The 20,060-nt window shown below is 41.3% G+C and overlaps 1 protein-coding gene across 5 annotated transcripts in view; it reads right to left on the bottom strand.

The window, feature by feature from the left end:
* LOC122884884 (bone morphogenetic protein receptor type-1A-like) overlaps positions 1-16,445 on the bottom strand; it is a 63,845-nt gene extending 47,400 nt beyond the window's left edge. For 2 of the 5 annotated variants that reach the window (XM_044215355.1, XM_044215353.1), the window contains exon 1: positions 16,173-16,445. The gene's annotated coding sequence lies outside the window, so the exon portion shown is untranslated. Of the gene's footprint in view, positions 1-5,440; positions 5,542-16,172 lie in introns of all 5 variants that reach the window. The other 3 variants (XM_044215354.1, XM_044215357.1, XM_044215356.1) reach the window with 3 other exon arrangements.
* Positions 16,446-20,060: the final 3,615 nt, after the last annotated feature.

Below are 20,060 nucleotides of genomic sequence, written 5' to 3' on the forward strand. Positions count from 1 at the left end.
CATTATTAATCAATTAGCAAAACTATCCTCGATTCATTTTCTGTTATTAATCTGGTCAGTATTTGGGGAACCTTTTTAGCTGCTCTATAAGTCTTTTAAGTGATTTCTATGCTTCTTAATATCATATTTATCTACATATCACATTGTAAGTCGCTTTGGATAAAAGCGGCAGCTACATAAATGTAATCATAAAAGAATACCAACACCGGCTGACTCTTAAGATGATCTCTTCCTCCAGTTTCCTAGTGGTTCATGTCAGGTGATGTAAATTCAACCACGATATTTCATGTTGTGTCTCTGTGACGTTCTGCTGAACATTTATTCAACCAGTGGAAAATGAGCTGCAGAGGAAAAGGAGGTGGGAGGACACACACACAGAGAGAAAGAGACGAAATGACTTTATGGCTTTATTTCCACCCAACAGCAACTTCCACTCAGACATTTAAAATGTCAAAATGAAATGAATGTTTCCATCAGCTTAATGGAAATAAATAAATCCGCTGCCTGGTTTCCTGAGTAACATGTAAAGAGTATTTCAGAAATTGATAACGGTCTAATGAGCTAATACATTGAGCTGAGACTTAAAGATTACTCATCTTTAACCTTACTCATACACTATAATTAATCATTATCGTTTTCGCTATTAAATGTCAAAAATAGTGAATAACGCGCGTCACAATCTGAACGTAACACACAAAAGCAGCAAATCCTCACATTAAACAAGCTGGAACGAGCGAATATTCTGCATTTTTTTGTATAATTTACAAGATTACTCGATTATCAAAACAGCTTCTGTCGATTGATTAGTCTAATTATTGATTCATCGTTGCAGCTCTCTAAATTAATGTTTCTACCAGTTTCAAACGAACTGTTTATCTGCATCGTTTTATTATTTAATCCTTATCTAAGTACCACAGAAGAGCTTCAACCCTCCCACTCTTGGAAATGGATACCTGCATGGTGTCCTGTGGCCTAGTGGGTAAGAAGCACACCGCGTAAACCAGTTCAATTCCAGCCGGGGAGCTTTGTCGCATGTCACATACATCTCTCTTTTCACATCTCTATTTCTATTGTCCGTTTTCTTATTGTCGCTATCTAAATAAAAGGCAAAACACCCCCAAAAAGTGGATATTTGTGAAATTCGAGGGGCAGACAGGCCTCACACTAAGAGGCTTCAATCTGTTTATTTTTGCCAAAGGGGGAAAAACTGTTTTATTGTGCTCTGTCATTTCCATGCGTGCTAATTAAAAAAAAAAGGAAAATACTTGAATGAAAACCAGCCGGAGAGTCATCCAGTCAGAAGATGACGAGCGCTGATGATTTCCCAGAGTTCCCTGCGTTTCTGCACTAGCAGTCCGGCCTCAGTAAAAGCAGCAGTGCCGTCGCTGCGGGCTGTTTACACTCTGAAACAGACCAACCGGCTATTTAAAGGAAACCCAGCGGTGTGAGAGAGACGCGGGGAAGCAGGAAGCAGCAGCAGAGCGAGCGTCTGCTACTACACTCATCGTTACTGGACATTTCTGCTGCTTTTTCAGACTCACTTTCCTTTTAAAAATCGCATTTAACCGCCTCGCTCCGATCTCCTGAGCAGACTCAAAGATTACAATCTGGTGGCTTTTAAAAACGTGAACGTCAACTAGATGATAACACTCTTAATTCAACGTTATTCAAATCATGATATGAATAAGCAGTACATGTGGAACCAGATTTTCTGTTTCGGCATTTAAAAAACAAACACGTATGACCTTATAGCTGACACAACACATGTTCAATATGAAAACAGATACTTTTCAAGACGTTTGAGCTCATTTCCCAAATGTTCATGAACTAAAAATGATCACATTTGTTCTCAGGACTTTTCACAGAGGGGTGTGATGCTCTGATTTTACTGAAAGACACTTTGCTTTCGCGTTAAAAGGTCCGTTCCGGTTAGTTAACGAGTTGCGAAGCAAAGTTTCGGTTATTTTCGAGTTACATTTCTTCCCACAGTCCTGTCGGTATAAAACCCAGTAGTTTTATTTGTACCCAGGTCTAAATCTGAGCCGCACATTAGTTTGGCAGCAGGTCGCAGTTAAGAAAGCGGAGATGGCAGAGTTCCACGTCTGTTTCGAAGCGTAAAACTGCTCGGAGGCAGCTGATGGTTAAATGTAAATTCCTGCGTTGGAGCGACGTGTCAGATGAAGGTGTGAAACCACAGTCTGACAGGAAAGCTGTGAAACCAGTCCTCCTCACGTAAGGAGGGCGGGCTGTGATGGTATATAAACACACACACACACACACACAAGCTGAGGCTGACAGCAGAGCTCAAGAGAACAAACACCGGCTCAAACGTGAGGTTTATCAGCAGTGCAAACGGAAACGTGCGGCAGGGTGTTGATTAAAATCGATTAACAGAAAATCCTTTTTCGCCGTTCTGTGTCACTGTAAACTGAACAAGGTTGGGTTTTGGACTGTTGATCCAACAAAACAGGATATTTGCAGACGTCACCGCGGACCTTGTGATGGACATGATTAACAAAGCAGTTGACTACTTCTTCACAGCAGCGATAAAATATTCAATTAATCAATTAGTCAATGGACAGATGATTAACTGACGATCTCCGCAGCACTGCTTGTGAACGGGTTTGTTGCGTTAATAGTTGCTGCTCTCGCTGCAGCACCTCTGTTCCCTGTTGTGAAAATGTTTTAAATCGAAAAGTCACCTGATCATAAATTGTTGACTCTGATTTGTTTATCGGTGAAAACAGTGACTTTACGGCTAAACATATTAGCCGTCGTTGCGGGTCCTTAAATGTGACGAACAGCTGTGTGAGCGCCACGTCTGCTTCAACGTATTTCTGGAAATTTAGAATTAAAGTCTCAAAAGCGGCAGAAGACAACAGAAACATCCAGTCACCTCACCTGCAGCAAGACAGGTGTAACCATGAAGGCCTCAGTGTTTTTAGTCCAGTAAGAGCATCTTGTTGCTAGGAAACCTCTGAAGATGTTCTGCATCCTGTCAATCACTTTGTCTGTTGCTAGCAGGACGGACCACCTACATTTCCCCCCAAAAAACAGCCACTGCGGGCCATACAGAGGCAGAGTCTTCAGTGTGTGTGTGTGTGTGTGTGTGGCTGTTGGGTTGCACGGCGGGCTGGACGCTGGCAGGAAGTGGAAGCGAAGCGTTCAGATTCTGATCTCAGCAGTTAAAGCCGCCGGCTTTCGCAAAACCAACAGAGGAAGACGAGAGCAGAGGGACGAGTGCGGAGGCTGGGAGGAGAGACTAATGCCATCAAAGTCAACCAGCAGCCAGAGCTAATTGAAATTAAAGACCAGAAACGAGGACAACGGGAGGGAGGGGACGGTGCTGCTTTCACAGGAGCCCAGGCGGAGTGGGAAAACTCAGTTTGTGTGCTGGAACGATATTTCCTCATGGCTGCAGGACAGCCAAGAATATAAAACCGCCTCCTACCAGCCTACCAGCCCGACTCCACACCAACAAACATAACAAAATACACCGTCTTGCTTTCAAACATCTCTTCTGACAAACAGCGTTGTTTTACCTTTTATTCAGGCTTCAAAAGTTCCCGCTCATGAATATAAAGCACAAAAAAAAGTTGCAAAACGCAAACCACACGCTGTCGATGGCCACAAACGCACCGCTCAGAAGCATCCTGAGGACTTTCTAACTCAACAGCGTACGTCCAAATCAGTCCGACGGTCTAATCTAATCTAATCCAATCCAGGCGGGGAGGGGACGAGCTGACGGGGGGGTCAGGACTCGGAGGTCACTTCACTTCCTCAAAGCGCTGCAACTACATATCACATTCACACAGCGAGGCCTCAGGAGCAGGTTCAGGTTCCCCCTGGCTGGGGGGGAAGCCGGGATCGAACCGCCGACCTTCCACCGATTGGTGGACGACCCCGCTCTACCACTAAGCCACAGTCGCCCCTATCGCTATCACCTATCAGGCAGGAGGATTACTGAGGAAGGAAAAGCTCTGGTTCAATTTCAGTGTTTCTAAAAATTCTGAGTTAAAGATCCACAGACTTGTTTAGGTTCTTCAATTTGTGGAGGAAAAGATCTCCCATTTAATTCAAGCCATTTGTTTGACTCTTGCCAACTCATGTTCTGTCTTTATATGATACAGAGATTTGGTTCACTGTGTTCTTGTTGACAATCCTTTCTACGAGCCAGATTTCCTTAATGACATTTAATGACTTTCTTCCTAAAACACAATACTGTTCAATCTGCTCACTTAAAAATGTCTCATTAAAAACACTTTGGTTCGTCTATGCTCAACTACCCTGGTTTCATTGTTTAAAAGTCAAAAAAGTTAAAGTAAATGAGAAGCAGCTCAAGAGATCTGTCATATATCTACAGTAGCCGAGAAGAAGAAATGAGGCTGCAACTAGCGATTATTTTATTATTAGTGATTAATCTCTCAATTTCCAGAGTCCAACTATATATATATAGACTTAAACCAACAGTGAGTAAGAAAAATAATTAATCAATGAATAAAGTTATCTGCAGATTACGTTAAAATGAAAATTAGTTTTTTTTATTTGTAAGCTTTCTAACTGATTTATGAGTTTTTTTTACTGAACTACTTAATCTAGTGCTTTGGCCAAAAAAAAAAAAAAGAGTATAAAGACAAAAAAATAACTCCCAAAACAAACAAGATACAAAACCATTAAACACAGATTACTGCTGCTGAAGCAACAAGTGTCTTCCAACTACAGCACCACCTCTAAAGTATAAATAATGTCATTTGTTAAGATTAGTAAGATCAGAGTAGAGGAAAAGTGCGCTAGGCTGAATAGCAAAAAACAACTGTTTTGTCTATGAACCTTGGCAGTTATATTCGTACCAAATTTACATCTACAAATTGCCGTAAGGTTGAGAGGGAAATGATCAGCTACGCTAAAGAAACAGTACATCCCAAGTTTTACTGAGAGCAAACTGACCTCCGGGAGACAAACACTGGACACGACTACAGGACAAAACACAGCTTGAGTTATTTACTACAGTCAAAATACTACAAGCCATTGTTCTGTAATGCTGTCAGGGAAAAGAAAACATTGCTGTGAGCTCTATATAAAGATCTGATTTCATTCCTGTGGTTTGGTGAACCCTTCAGATTTTCGAACACTTTAGGAATGCAGTCCTGTTCACTTTCCTTCACTGCTGTCACGTGACCACACACACAAAAACACACACACACAAAAAAAAAAAAATCACACATGGCCACAAATAATCGCATTTTCACAGCGGGTGAAGAAAGAGGCAGGTTTGACTTGAAATAGAGCCTGGCAGAGCGTGCAGCGCCGGCAGACTTCATCCCCACTTCCTCCATTAAAATAAGGGAATGTTTTCTCTCCTGCCATCGAGCCGCTGTGGCGAGGCGATCTGAATTATTCACCGGGATGGGCTGGGTGTATTTAAAGCAGGGATCAATACCATTAAAGGACAACTGGAGCCGCTGTACGTGGAGGCTGCTTTGACCTTCAACTGAAGACAGACCGGAGAAGGAAACATCACGGGAAGAACTCTTTGTTTGGCTGCAAAAAGACAACAAAAAAAAAATCACAATCCAGTAATTAGCGACTGAACAAAAAGCGTAAGGACTGCATGGCGTGTAAGCTGGACCGTGTCTTTAAAGAGCAGTACAAGCAGAGGCCTGTAGGTTTAGTTGAAAAAGAAGTCGTGCCTCCCATCTGACCAACAGATACGACGACGGACTGGAAAAGGAAAGGGAACTTGAGATCACTATGAGAGCTGTGAATGGTCTAGATTCGCAGTAATAAGTCTTCTGGAAAATCAATTAAGAAATCAGATTACCAGACAGGAATGTCTGTTAGTAAATACCTCATCATATTAAAATCATATTAAATTACATGAAATAGTTCTTCCTACTGATAACCAACATTTCCCACAGCGGCGTCACTCAGTCAGAGACGTTAAAGGGAGAAATACCTCGTCAGAAACCGTCTAGACAAAATCTGTGTCACCTGACGATATATACTGTTATATATAATATTGGCCGACCCTGGGCCAATTCATCCGTTTGCTGAGCAACCGGAAATTATTCTGCAATCATTTTAACAACAGATTAATGGTTTGTTGGTCAAAAATGCCAAATATTCTCTGTTTCGTGCTTCTCTCTGTTTTATATCATTGTAAACCGATTGTCTTTTAGTTATGGACTGTTGGAAGTCGTCAACTTGGGCCGTAGGCGCGCTTTGCACTATTTTCTGGCTTTTTCTTTTTTTACACGAAACAATTAATCAAATCAATGAATAAAGTAATCTTACGTTAAAATGAAAATAACAAAAAAAAAATGTGGACAATATATTATAGGCTAGAGTTTTTTGGTTGTAAAGCTTCCTGACTGTCAAGCACCGCCTCTACTAGAGCCGGCGCTCTGCGTTTACGTCCGGAGACACATTTTACTGATTTCTGAGTCCAGGTCTGATCCTCAGCTTTGGTCGTCTTGAGAAACTAAAGTCTCCCTGAAGCAGTTTCACCTTTGCCACACATCCAGGAGAATGAAAACACACAGTGCAGGATATAAAATATCTCTGCAGGGATGGAGGGGGGAGGCGAAGGGGGTGAAGAATCGTCCCTCTGTGTGCTCAGCTCCCATTTACTGCCTTTATTTATCTGCTGTGCTGCAGCAAAGAGGCTGGACGTATGGAGGAGGAGGAGGAGGAGGGGGGGTGGATTGCATGTTTTCCTCCCTGGCTCAGCCACTCTGTCTCCAGGCCACCCGAGGGAAGAGGAGGAGGAGGGAGGCGAGGCAGACAGAGCAGAGCGCTGGAGATGTGAAACCCGATCTCCTTCCCTACCTCCTCCCCTCCATCCCTCCTCCACCTCCACCAATGCCACCTCGCCAGAGAGCCTCCGAGACTCCCGGAGTAATCTGATCCTCGGCCTCCGAGACTGGAAACAGGCTCCAAGAGAGGGAGAGGTGGAGGAAGAAATGGAGGGATAGAAATAGAGCAGAGGAAAGAGAGAGATCCCCGAGCTCAGCCCCCCCATGACTGGAAACACTCCCAGGAGAGAGAAAACTGAGAACAAGTAGACCGAGCAGAGGAGGGAGGCGCTGGAAAGACGAACGGAGAGAAGGGAAGGGAAGAAGCGAGGGGGAAAGAAACAGATGGAAAAGGAGTAGAGAGAAAGGAGAGATCTCGTCGGTCAGGACTGCAGACTAGAAACAGACTAGAGAAAGAAAAGACCTGCATTTCCCACATTTCAAATAACCATCGTTATATATATCAGTTTGAACGTACAAAACGTGAGCTTTTGCGAGTTATTTCTAGTACTGGTTGTAATAAAAAAGAGCCACTGGAAACGGTGAACGGACGTGGGAGAAAAAGATGACAGATGTAATGTGAAAAAGGGGAGAAACAGATGCAGAAAATGAAGAGAGGAACAAAACAAAATGAGGTAGACAAACGGAGGGAAACGGCATGCTGGTAGCTTGCAGGGTTTGGATTTTGATTGATTCATTCTGGACAATTTCTTTCATGATCTAACCCATAATGTTTTGCTTTTAGCAGCAGTGCGACAATGATCGGTGAAGACAATAAAGCCCGCTGCACTGGAATAGAGAAACAATACGAGCAAAATGGAGAAAGATGAGGGGGAACAAACAGGAGAAGCAGAGGAAGAACAGGTGGAGATGGGCAGCCTGAAAAGTGTTCCCGTTGTAGGTGGATGTCATGTACTCCAGTAAATAAAAAGAAAAATACATTAATATATATTTACAACTAGCGGATTCCTCCGGTATTATGACGTGTAAAGCTGCAGAGCTTATGGTCGGCAACATGGCTGAAATCAATATTGTGATTTCCACTCAGTTGCCAGTTTATTAGGATACACCCAGATAATTTAGCCGCCTCGTCATTTAGCCTACCCTCATACATATAAATGTGTTGGACAGAATAATAGAAAACACCTCTCTGTGTAATGCAATACAGCAGCACAAACTACAGCCTCCAAAACGATCACACGGTTGAATAAACACCTCCAAAAATCAACATTATAAGCTCCATGAGGACTGTTGTATTAGGCCGCATTAGTTTTTAGCTAGCTGTACCTAATAAACTGGCAACTGAGTGTATAAATCACAATATGGCTGCAAAACAATGTTCCACTGTTATGAGTTACGTTGTGAAGCTAAATGCTAGGCAGATCCAGACCTCTGAATTCTTAATTTTCTATCTTTCATGATTATATTGTTATAATTTGATAGATTTGTTCATGCGAGTGTCCATACGGTGCCCAGCCAATACGGGTCTTACAAGACACCAGGACGGCCATTTACCTGACAGACGTTGACGGGAATGTCCCGTTATGATGGATACAAAATGTGTCGTATCATGACATCAACCGTATTGCAGTGTGTTGATGTATTTACAAGCACTGACTCTGAAAGTATGGACGCTTGGTCTACAACAAACCATGACAGCATGTACGCACTGTGAGTAGATGATAACAGCAAATGGGGGCAACAAACGTATTTCACCAAGTTGAGTAGAAAGAGAGCCAGAAATCACAACAGCTCTTTAAACACAACAACCAAACAGACCGTCTGTTGCTGCAACTGACAGTATCTTTCAGGATTTTATCATATCGTCATAAACATCATCGCATCAACTACCCTCCAATGTTGTGATATCATTTCAAGGCAATACCACCCACTGGCTAGTGGCATACAATAGTTTTTAAATGGGACTCATTATAGCAACAACCAAACAAGGACTACCAGAGGTCCCAGGACCAGACTGAGGACCACTGACCGTGTGCAGACCAAAACAACAGCGTTGGTGGATACTGAACTTGTCTAGCAAAGCACTTCACGATGTCTCGCATTCATCCTTTCACACACGCCATCGGGAGTTCAGCGTCTTGCTCAAGGACGTGATTATATTAATTACTGATTATCTTTTTTTAAATCGGCCTCAAATACGTGCAAAAAAACGGCCATCAGAAGCTCCTGAAGCCCAGGGTGACGTCTTCAAATCCAACGACCAGTCCCCCCCCAAAAAGACACTTATCGGGGTCATTAATCGTTCATCAGTATTGTTGTGAATTATTTTAACACCACACACACACTCTCCTTTGTGGCAGAATTTTACAACTCTGTAAAAGTTTTCACAGCAACAGTTATTTTCTACTCCCGTCAACGCTCGCAAGTTAAACAACAGAATTAGCATAGCGCTACAAGGCGTTTTAGCTGGAGCGTGTGTTTCCATGCATTTGATTGGCCAACCGGGTGTGTGGCTGGATAACATTGGACTGTGCGGCAGCGAGGTTTAAACCGTGAACATTTTTTGGTGCTGGAGCGCCCTGCGGCAGCAGGGTTTGGGCTGAAGATGAATGTTTGTTGGGCGGTACCTTTTTCGGTACTTTACTCTCTCTGTAATAACAAAACTTCTCAATTTCAACATTGTTATTTATTTAGAGCATTTTACCTCGCTGCCTCACTTAAAGTTTAGTCGTCCGTGGAGGGTAAGTTAACTTCTTCCTGCTGGCGTGCTAACGTTAGCTGCGGCTGCTGCGGGGGATTTGGCTTTCATGCTATCAAACACGGTACCCTCTTCAGCTTTAAGGTATATTTTGTCAGACCAGGTGTTTCCTCAGGTTAGACGTGTCGCCCTGGCCAGCTTATGCAGTGAGTGTTGCCTGCCTCGAGTTTTGAAAAGTGCCATTACGCCGGCTTTGCTTTTCTACACTGAACCAAACAGCGCCGGCATAATGCCGCCCCGCTGTGTGCTTTAGACAGCGGAAAGTACCCCGCTCAGAGTAGGCGGAGCTCGTCGTCATAGCGACGCTATTCGAGCAGTTAGGAAGCAACACACGGGAGTTTTGCGTCGGTCTTGAGAAGCTGCAGCCTTTATTCACCGACAGACTAACATTTACTGCCAGACCGACAGCTTCGCTGCTCAGCTTTTCCGCTGCGCTCACCGCCACTCTCTTGTTCGACCACACGTGTCCCTGTGACTTGAACGAGCAGCAGCGGTGACGTAGTCTCGCTGTCCGGTACCGAAATTTGGCACCGATTGATTTAACGTGAATCGGTACTCGGTAATACCGACATAATTCAGTCGGTGCCCTTAAAAGAACCGAGTTCGGTACCCGACCCTACTGAGAACGAGTTGACTGTCTGATGCTTCCCTGTCAGACTCCACCAGCACCAGCATTAACTGGTCTTCTCCTGGAGACTGGTCTTGTCCCAGTACAGAGGTCAGGACTGAACAGGGTCTAGTGTCATTTTATAAGAATAGATCTGCAGCTACAAAACACACACAGTATAGAGTGACACCACAGACTAATCCCTGAATGGTACATAATCAGTGGGAGAAAGAGATAACATGGCGTCCGTGTCCTCGGTAAGAGCGATAGATGGAGGACGGGCAGAAAAGAAAGTGTGGCGAGGCGTCTTTTAACCTTCGTCCGTCCCTGCAGACACGTTTATGTTTGAGGAGAAACCAAACGAATCCTTCGACACAGGCTGCTGCTGCACAAACACACCTGACAGGACTGATGCTCGTGACCCGGAAGACGAGACTATGGGATCTGTGACGAGGACCGATCAAAATACTTTCTCGTTGGACCCTCTTACAGAAGAAAAGCAGTGACTTGTTGTGCCATTGCTGCTTCATACGGCCTGTAGAAGTGTTGTTTACAGGCTGGACAGAAACGGCAACAAATAACAATTTCAAAGCGATTTTTTTAGCATTAATTACAGCTGCTGTTGCGTACGACTCACGGCACTAGACAAGAAATGAAATGTGTGCGTTTCTTCAGGCAAAACAGACATTTTTCAGCCGAAACCATGTTTGACAACAGTTTGACTTTGCAAAACTTTGAATGCAGAGCTGAAACGATTGGTCGATTCATGGATTAGTCGACAGACAATCATTCGACAACTGATTAATCGTTTTAAGTCATTTTTCAAGCAACACTTCTAAACATTCCCAAGTTCTTGATTTTCTGTTGCCTTATGACAAAAACTAAATACATCTGGACTGTTTGTTGGACAAAACAAGACATCTGAAAACGTTTTTCTTAGGTTTTAGGAATTTGTTAGGAATTAGGAAAATTTCTGACACGTTGTGATTCGTGCTGTGTTAAACAGGAGCGATGCAACGTCGACTCCCAACGACCAGAGAAAAGACACGCAGGAGAAGAAAGAGATGCAAAATCTTATTTTGTGTTCTTCGGAAACAATACCTCCTCAAACGTCTCTCTCTCGTTGCGGCCTGGCTGGCTCGCCCGCTGTCAGTCAGTTATTTCAGTAACACAGATCCTGGGCTTGGCTGTGGAATGTACAGCTGTCTAACATATGGATAATACTAGATTTTAAATTTCTAACACAGCCTCCCCCTCAAATATGCCTACTCTCACCCTCCCCCCTCACGAGGCGGGAGGAAGGAAAAGGGAGGAGGAGCCAATTGACAGCAAAAGATATAGTAGCCGAAGTTAAGGTACAAGATTCAAACCATTTTCAGTCATAAATTGGGTCAAATGTTAATATTATTCTACCACTGAATAGCAGGAAGAGAGATATCCTTGTAGATATACATTATTTTAAAAAAATGCCCCTTTGCAGATATATCAGTCTGTAGCTTTTGGACATGTTTGCAATGCCATATTCATCTCTGATAGGCCACTGAGCTGTTATCTAGCTTTGTATATTCAAGTCAAGCATGATTGTTTTACCTGACATGTTGCTCCAACAAGGTCACCTTGCTGTTAGACCGCTGGATAGTTATAACATACACACATACATATATACATATATATATATATATATATATATATATATATATATATATATATATATATATATATATATATATATATACATATATATATATATATATATATATATACATATACATATATATATATATATATATATATATATATATATATATATATATATATATATATATATATATATATATATATATATATATATATATATATATATATATATATATATATATAGCCAGGTGTCCATCTGAACACTGAAACAGGCTTTGCTCGCTGTAATCATTCCTCCTGTTCATACCGGACGTATCGTCACAAGAGATCTCCTCCTAATGTGATGGGGGACAAACATGTATTCAGATATTTATCTGAAGCTGTTATGAAGCTTCAGCAGTCTTGAGGTAATCAAATCAAGTCACTGTCGTATGAAATCTCCTCTTTGTGTTACTATCCCTCCACCGTACGGGGGAAACGCAAGGAGGGAAGTTTGTGCTAAAAAGATTTAATTTGGAAGATATACACTTGATTTGTTTAGCTCATATTAAGCAACAAGGGATCTTTTAATGTCCAGTATGAACAGGAGGAATGATTATAGCAACCCCAAACCTGCTGAACACCTGACTTTTTTTTTTTAAGACTGACTTTAACCTTTAACTTGACCGACCTTTACATCCGCAGGCGACTTGTTCAAGCTGCTACAGCTTATTTACTATCTAGCCTGCAAAACTACATTAGTCACCACCACACTATATCTATATTTTATGTAAATATATTGTAAGATAAAATGTTCTGTATGCAAAGAAGGTCTCTTTTTACATAGATTAATACAACAGCACGTTGACTGGTACACACACACACACACATTACTGTATACAAAATATGAACTTCTCCCCTTTGGATACTGTTTTTTTAATCTCCAAATAGAGCAAAGGACATCATAAAAACAGCTTCACACCTCTCCTCCTCTGATATAAACACTGACGTCAAGACAGTAACAAAAACAGGATCATTACATAAGAAAATGATCTATTTCTTGAAATTAAGTCACTTTATACAGGAAGATGATGTGCTGTAATGGGTGAGAAAAAATAAACTAATGACTTCCCCCTTTTCAGACAGTATCTATTTAGGTACATTCCTAAATGTATCATCAAGTTTTTGCTATTTCATCACCCAAATGAATCCTCTGAAGTGCAGCGTGCTGCTGTTCACGTCCGCTGGAACAAAACTGAAGACAGAAATATCTTATCGCTCGCTTTGTCTAATGACATCATCCACAACTCCTCTGTGATTGGCTGATTTTCTGCTGAACCTGTCACTGGTAAAAAAAACAAAACAAAAAACTGAACTGACCCGACACAGAACAGGACTCTGAAGGAACGTTTGTTACCTGTAGAATAAACACACCTGGAATCGCTTAATGCAAATGACAATCACCAGTACTGAGATGGAGATTGTGTTTAATTATTTAGCTTGTTTCGTATTATATACTCAATAATAACTACGCAACCAAATAAAAAGGATTCATCGTCATGGAAAACGCAGTAACGCGACACTTGTAAGGTCTACCTGTGAACAAGGAGCGCTTGGTTTGAGCACACACTGAATGCAAAGTATCAGCAATTACACCTGATTTAAGAATAAAGTGATCGCGGAAGCCAAAAAGTACGGACCACAGATATTTAAAATGATGAAATTAGAGTCCTGTATTCAGTTACAACCTGTAAAACCTCTTCCATGGAAAGGTGGCAGCACACCTGACGCTGCTCACGGACACCTGTGTGTAAAAAAGGTCACACGGCTGTGCCGACAACTGAATAAAAATAAGAGACAATTATGAAACGTATAGCTCATAAATCGGCCCACTCATTGATTACCTGACTAATCCTTTCAGCGTCGGGTAAAGCGTGAACAGAGTGAGCAGCAGATTAAAAATACCAGCGTCACAAACGTCTTCCTGTTTAGACCGAGCAGGATCCACGCATCCGTCCTCGTCGCCGCTAACGTCGATACCAACAGAAACCTTCGCCGTTTCACCCAGCAGCTCACGGGACCGCTCGGGTTTTTCCTGGAGACTGGGAACCAGCTGATCTGGACCATTTGGTTCCCAATCAGAATCAGGCACAAGTTAATAAGCGGACTCCTGGTTTCATATTAAAAAAAGAAGTTATGAGAGCTGGACAACACACAGAGAGTTACAACGACACCGAGGTTACATCCAAAACTCCCAAATAACTTTGTTTGAACCAACGAAGCATTACGCAGCTGACATTAAAGGCAAAAATCAAATCAAAACACAAGATTACGCGATGCTATCACCTGTCGATTTAACCGATTGGCGGGTCTTTTAATACACGGACTAATACAAGACAACAACTAAATAAGACGTTAGCTGATGCCGTTAGACACTTGTTTATAGAAGTAATATTGGCAAACATTTGTTTTGGATGATGATCTGTATTAAAAAACACAAAAAAACCTGTTTTGTTTTCTATAAAATCAAATCCCAAATTAAATACGGTCAAAGATAACTACTGGTAAATCTTTTAAGGCTTCAAATAACAATTACTTTCATCAACTGATGCAATAATAATAATAATAATAATAATAATAATAATAATAATAAAGTGTTTTCCCTCCTGCTCGCCCTTTTACTCTGCGGCACAACAAATGATAAATGTGACTTGTGTCGGTCACAAGTAACTCATGATGACATGAAACCAAGCAAAGCAGCAACTCCTCGCATTTCTGAAAGCAGCAAGTGTTTGTTTCTATATGATAAAAATAAAAAAAATCACCTTAAAAGGCTTAAAGGTCTGCGTGGGCGCGTAAAGCTCATTTAGACATTTCGAGTAGAGCTGAAACGATAAGACGAATTATGGATTAGTTCCTCGACAGAAAAATCTCCTACAACAACTTTGATAAGTCGAGTAATAGTTTAAATCTTATTTACCAAGCAAAACCCTTAAACGTCATCCGGCTCCAGCTTACCCAATGTGAGTATCTGCTGCTTTTCTCTGTTTCACTGTAAACTGAATATCTTTGGGTTTTCTGTCAAAACAAGACACCTGAAGGCATCACCTGAGACACTGTTAGGTATTTTCTGGTGTTTTATAGACTAAATGATTAATAGAATAATAGATAGATTAACTGGCAGCCCAAATTGTACTGAAAAGAGCTATACAAATAAACTTCACAACAAACATCAATACTGTAATTGATCCATTATTGCTAATCAAGTTATTATTATTATTATTTTGACGCAGGAAGCGAGGATCTGCGTGTTTCCTCTTTACCTGTCCATTACTTTACCTGTTTAATCTAGGTAGTAGCTAATCTGTAGCTACACTCCGGCTACAAAGATTAAAACACTAAACCAAACTGAGTCTTTAGATCATCTCTGACTTAAAAAAAAAGTGAACATTAAAGCTGGAAAACAGCTAAAAAATTTGGTGCCAAGCTAAGTTAGCCGACGACGCTAGCTATGTTACCTTGACAGCATCTACCACCGTTTTACTGAAAGAAACAAAACTAAATTAACGTAATTTTTAAAAAAACACACAATTAAATTAATAAGACAGTTAAAACCAGTCTTTTAAAGCAAGTATGCTTTCCTCTTTGACCACAATAAAACTCTCACACGGTACCAAACAGTTACAAAGCTAACGTTAACTAACTTAAAAAAAAGGCAAAGTTAGCTAAAGAGTTAAGCTAAAGTTAGAAAACTACAACTCGTATCAAATGAGCTCCAGTGAGAAAAGCGTGATTATTGACCGTAAAACTGATTAAAACTGAAATGTTTTGGCTGTTCGCCACCTAAATATTCAAGTTTTACTATAATTACAGACGCGCTATGTAAACTATGCAGCAAAGTTAGCTAACCGAGGAATGTAAGCTAACGAGCGTCCAACTGTAAATATCTTTTCCCGAAACAAACTTTACTGCAGCAAAGATCGCCGCGATAAACAACTGGATTATTATTGATCGGTGAGTGTGTGTGTAGTAAACTGTGATTTTAAACAACAAGCAGCGCAACTTCGTGCTGCAGCAACTTTTTTTTTTTTTTCCACGACAGCAGCCAGAAGGATCCGTCTATTTCCTGGCGCCAATACACACTCACACAAAAAACAAAAAAATCTGTGCGCCGAACTCCCGATTGTTTTTGGCAACTTTTTTTCACGACCATAATATATGTTTAATTATACAACATACACAAACTATTTAAAAAAGAAATATATATATATATATATCCACAAAGTCAAGTGTAAAATGCAACGGCTATTTTAAACTCGTAAACACGAAGAATTTCAACTCCAGTGACTGCGTTTGCTCCAGCAGGTAGACGGAGCCCAAAAGTCGGGCTCAGACCGGGAATGAAGTTTGGGATTCACGTTTGATTCTGCCTTACCTTTCTGTCTTTATTTTGTCCCGCGGACTCGGCACTCCCGTCGACGCTGTTTCGCCCTTTCAAGTCCAAAGTCCCACCAGAAGAACGGGACAAACAGAAAGAGAAAAAGCCGTAATTTCCCAGCGTTTTCTAGCAGTACTTTGAGCGCCGTACTCCGCGGATCTCCGCTCACAGTCGGGTCTGCGGTTTGGCTGCTCGGTGATGGAGGAGAGCGAACGCCAGCCCGACAAAGATCGTCTGTGCCTGACACGACGGATCCCTCTGTGGCTCAAAACAAACGGCCGAACTTCCGGTTGGCAAAAGTGGGTGTTGACAGATACGCATGCGCTCATTTTTTTCACCTTTCAGGTGTCTTCAGATGGCCGTCGAGTTTAAAAGTGGACGTTTTCTGATGGAAGTTCTGAGTTAGCAAGTTGGGCTTAGTGGCATGTTTTCACTCTGTTTTCTGGGAATTTGTTGTTGTTGTTGTTTTTCTAGATAATTACAGGCAGCTGCATTCTACAATTAAATAAGTATAACAGGATTAGTTTTAGACTCAAAGCTTATAAATCTGACTCAGTTTAGGTCCAGTATTTTTATTCCAGGCAGTGTGTGGAAAGTTTTCCACATGTTGGGAAAATAAACTATTAGCCTGCAGAAAATATATACACTTAGCTGAATGAATAAAATGTGCAAAATCTAAATAATAATAAAAAAACTTGTGAAGAAAAACTTGTGAAGAAGAGTCCTGCAGAGTTTTCATCTGTATCTCAGGGTTGACAACTGACTCTATCCGCAGATGAAGACTCTGAGATGCTGTTTGAAAGCTCTGGAAAAACCACAGTAAGTGGATCCTGGGTCAAGATTATTATTTCGAAATGTTTCAAAGACAGTTCTGTCTCGATGAGGCTTTTTAAAGAGTTTGCTAATTGACAGCAAAAAAAAAAAATGTTAGTAAAGGTCCACTTAGCTTTCGGCCACATCTCATGGCCTTCATGAAACCCAGTACTTCAGCTAAGCTTTTGTTCTTTGTGGTCATAATTCAATAATAATAGTGATGTTATTCCTCTGTGCAACAGTATTACAACAACAAGGTTACACTGAAACATAAGTGTTTTTAATTAATTAGATTTTGCATCATTATTAGTTTAATAGACTAAAAACAGGTATTTTATTTATTTTTAATTTTACAACAGCCTCCAACGTGAGTCTACTGCAGGACGCAGCGCAGAAATAAAGCAGAATTAATGAAATGAATAACAGTTTGAATGTAATTCAGTGTATCTGTACTGCATATCTCAGTATTTTCCAAGCTACATTGAGGAGTTTCTAAATTAGTTTTTGGTCTCCCGACACAGAGGCAGAGTGAGAGCTCTTTATTTTTCTCCTCCTCTGTGTTTCCAATCACTGCTGCTCTGTTCAGTCCTGCAGAGTGACCTGCGGGCTTTTATTTTGAAATCAAATCTAAAAGCGACCCAGGCGCCATCTGCTGTTTAATTAACACCATGCCCACTAACTTTACTACTACTACTAATAGTAATAATCCTAATAATAATAATAATAATAGACTAATAATGATAATAATCAGTCACGATACATCTAAGTAAACAAGAATAAAGGGTTTGGGTGTGTCAGTACATGTCGTAACACTTAAACTCCTGACCTGTGAGTCAGAGTTACAGAAAGCTGGTGACATTATATTCCTGACATAAGCCCTAATACTCTGTCATAGACCTTTTTATGCAGAGTTCAGGCTTTCTTTTTGCAAACTCCTCCTTTTATCTTAAATTTCTGGCTTTAATCACATAGTTAAGAACCTCACATGCGTATTCTTTTTGGCCCTAATCCTCTTGGATCAGAGATTTTTAGGTAACTTTTTTTTATTCAACACATCCGAGTTTGTAGCGTTTCTCCCCCGTGACTCCTGAAGGCAAACAGAAACTCCCGCAGGACACAGTCGCATCTTAAAAAGACGAGAAACCTTTACAGCAAACGTTTTTCAAGTGTTTGAAGTGCTCATTTTATTCAACTTGCAACACATATGTTCTTCAAATATTTAAAACCCGTTAAATAAATGTAGTAAAGCAGCTGAACCCCCAACAACCAGGAGTCTTAATGTGACTCCAGCTTCTTTCTGCCCTTCCTGCCGCTCCTCAGCGATAACCTGACATCAATAACGTTTCACTGACACCAAAACCAGTTCAATCACTCGTAATAATGTTAAACGGTGAGGTTCGCACTTCTCTTTTTCACGATGCAGTGACGCTAACTAATACTGACTGTTGCCTCGTCGGACATGCTGTGACAAACTGTGACAAAAGGTTCTGCATGCACGCATTCACTCTCTGGAAAACACACAAACCGTATAAAATATTCAAAGTAAAAACTGTACACCGGCACACGGACTCATCACGACCGGCTGAGTGTGTGTGCCAGTCAGACAAACAGATCACAGAGTGGCCTAAGGCACGATACACTGCGGGGAGACGTGTCTGAACATTTAAGGTTTCCCCACAGAAACTTGTGTCAAAGTCATTTAAGTTCATCTGAAAAACAAAAGTCCTTCTGCTCTAAATCATTTATTCAGTGTATCTGAGGCTCTGTTCACACTGCACACTGTTCAGATAACAGGATGTGCTTACGCCGCTTTTATTTTGTTTACTTTCACACGTAGAAAAGGTTTCAGTCGTAGTCGTCTGGACGCTGTTTTCAGAATCAAGACGTTTCGGCTCCCATCCGGAAGTCATTCTCAATTGTGAAAAAAATGGTCTGAGAACTCAGAAATTTAAGCTACAGAAACTCGTTAAGACAGAAACTCGAGACGTTCATCCTAAGGACAAGATGCCCAAAAACAGAGCAATGTAGTTTATTCAATTCAGTGCAGTGAGGAAAACTGCAAAGAACGGTACACAGGTGAGACCAAACAGCCACTTCACAAAAGACTTTATCAGCACAGACGACACGCTCACTCGGGATTGCAGAGCGCCGTGCATTTGCATCGGAAAGCTACAAACCGCACATTTGAAGACAGCGAGGTGAAGATTCGAAGTAGAGAGAAGAGTTGGTTTGAAAGAGGAGTCAAGGAAGCCATTTTTGTGAAAAAAGAAAACCCCCTATTTGAACAGAAATGGTGGTCTGAGATTCAACTTGCCAGCCGTTTACCACAGTGTATTAACACCGTGGTCAAGCCAATCACATGCTAATCAGGTACTTAACAGTGATGAGGGAGGTGCAGCCAGAAAACAATAGGCCTGATTGCTGATTACTGGGCCATCATGGAAACTATTAGGTCAGTTTCAGGTGAAACTAGCTAATCAACAGATACTCAGGTAGACTCCTCCCTGAGGGCGGGGCTTAAGCAACACAGAGTAGCTTAAATTTCTGAGTTCTCAGACCATTTTCACAATTGAAAATGACTTCCGGATGGGAGCCGAAACGTCTTGATTCTGAAAACAGCGTCCAGATGACTACGACTGAAACCTTTTCTACGATAGAACACTCCTGGACGAATGAGGGACTACGCGGTCTTTACTTTCACACCTTTGAACGGGGCATTGTTCAGTGTATTTGTTTGTTGAGCTGCAGTTCTTCTAATGGCCACCAGATGCTGCTTAAAACACACTGCCTGTATTGAAGTGAATGGGAAAGCATTCACTTCAAAATCTCTCTACTAATACAAGGCAGTAGTTATTTTTTTCTTCCCACACACGGTTCGGCTCTCAGAAGACAATTTCACTTCTTGTTGGTAAGTCTGAGTGGAGGTTTGGAAAATGACTGCTCTGTTAGACAGATTTCAGTTCTGGTTGCTGAAAATGTCTTAATAATAAAAGTCCAAGAATTAAGTTTATCGATCACTGGAGGCAGACACTTCTGACTTTCAAAGGGTTCTTTTCTTTTCCCTAGCTGCTC

The sequence above is a fragment of the Siniperca chuatsi genome, linkage group LG11 (genome assembly GCF_020085105.1).
Source record: "Siniperca chuatsi isolate FFG_IHB_CAS linkage group LG11, ASM2008510v1, whole genome shotgun sequence".
Taxonomy (NCBI): Eukaryota; Metazoa; Chordata; class Actinopteri; order Centrarchiformes; family Sinipercidae; genus Siniperca; species Siniperca chuatsi.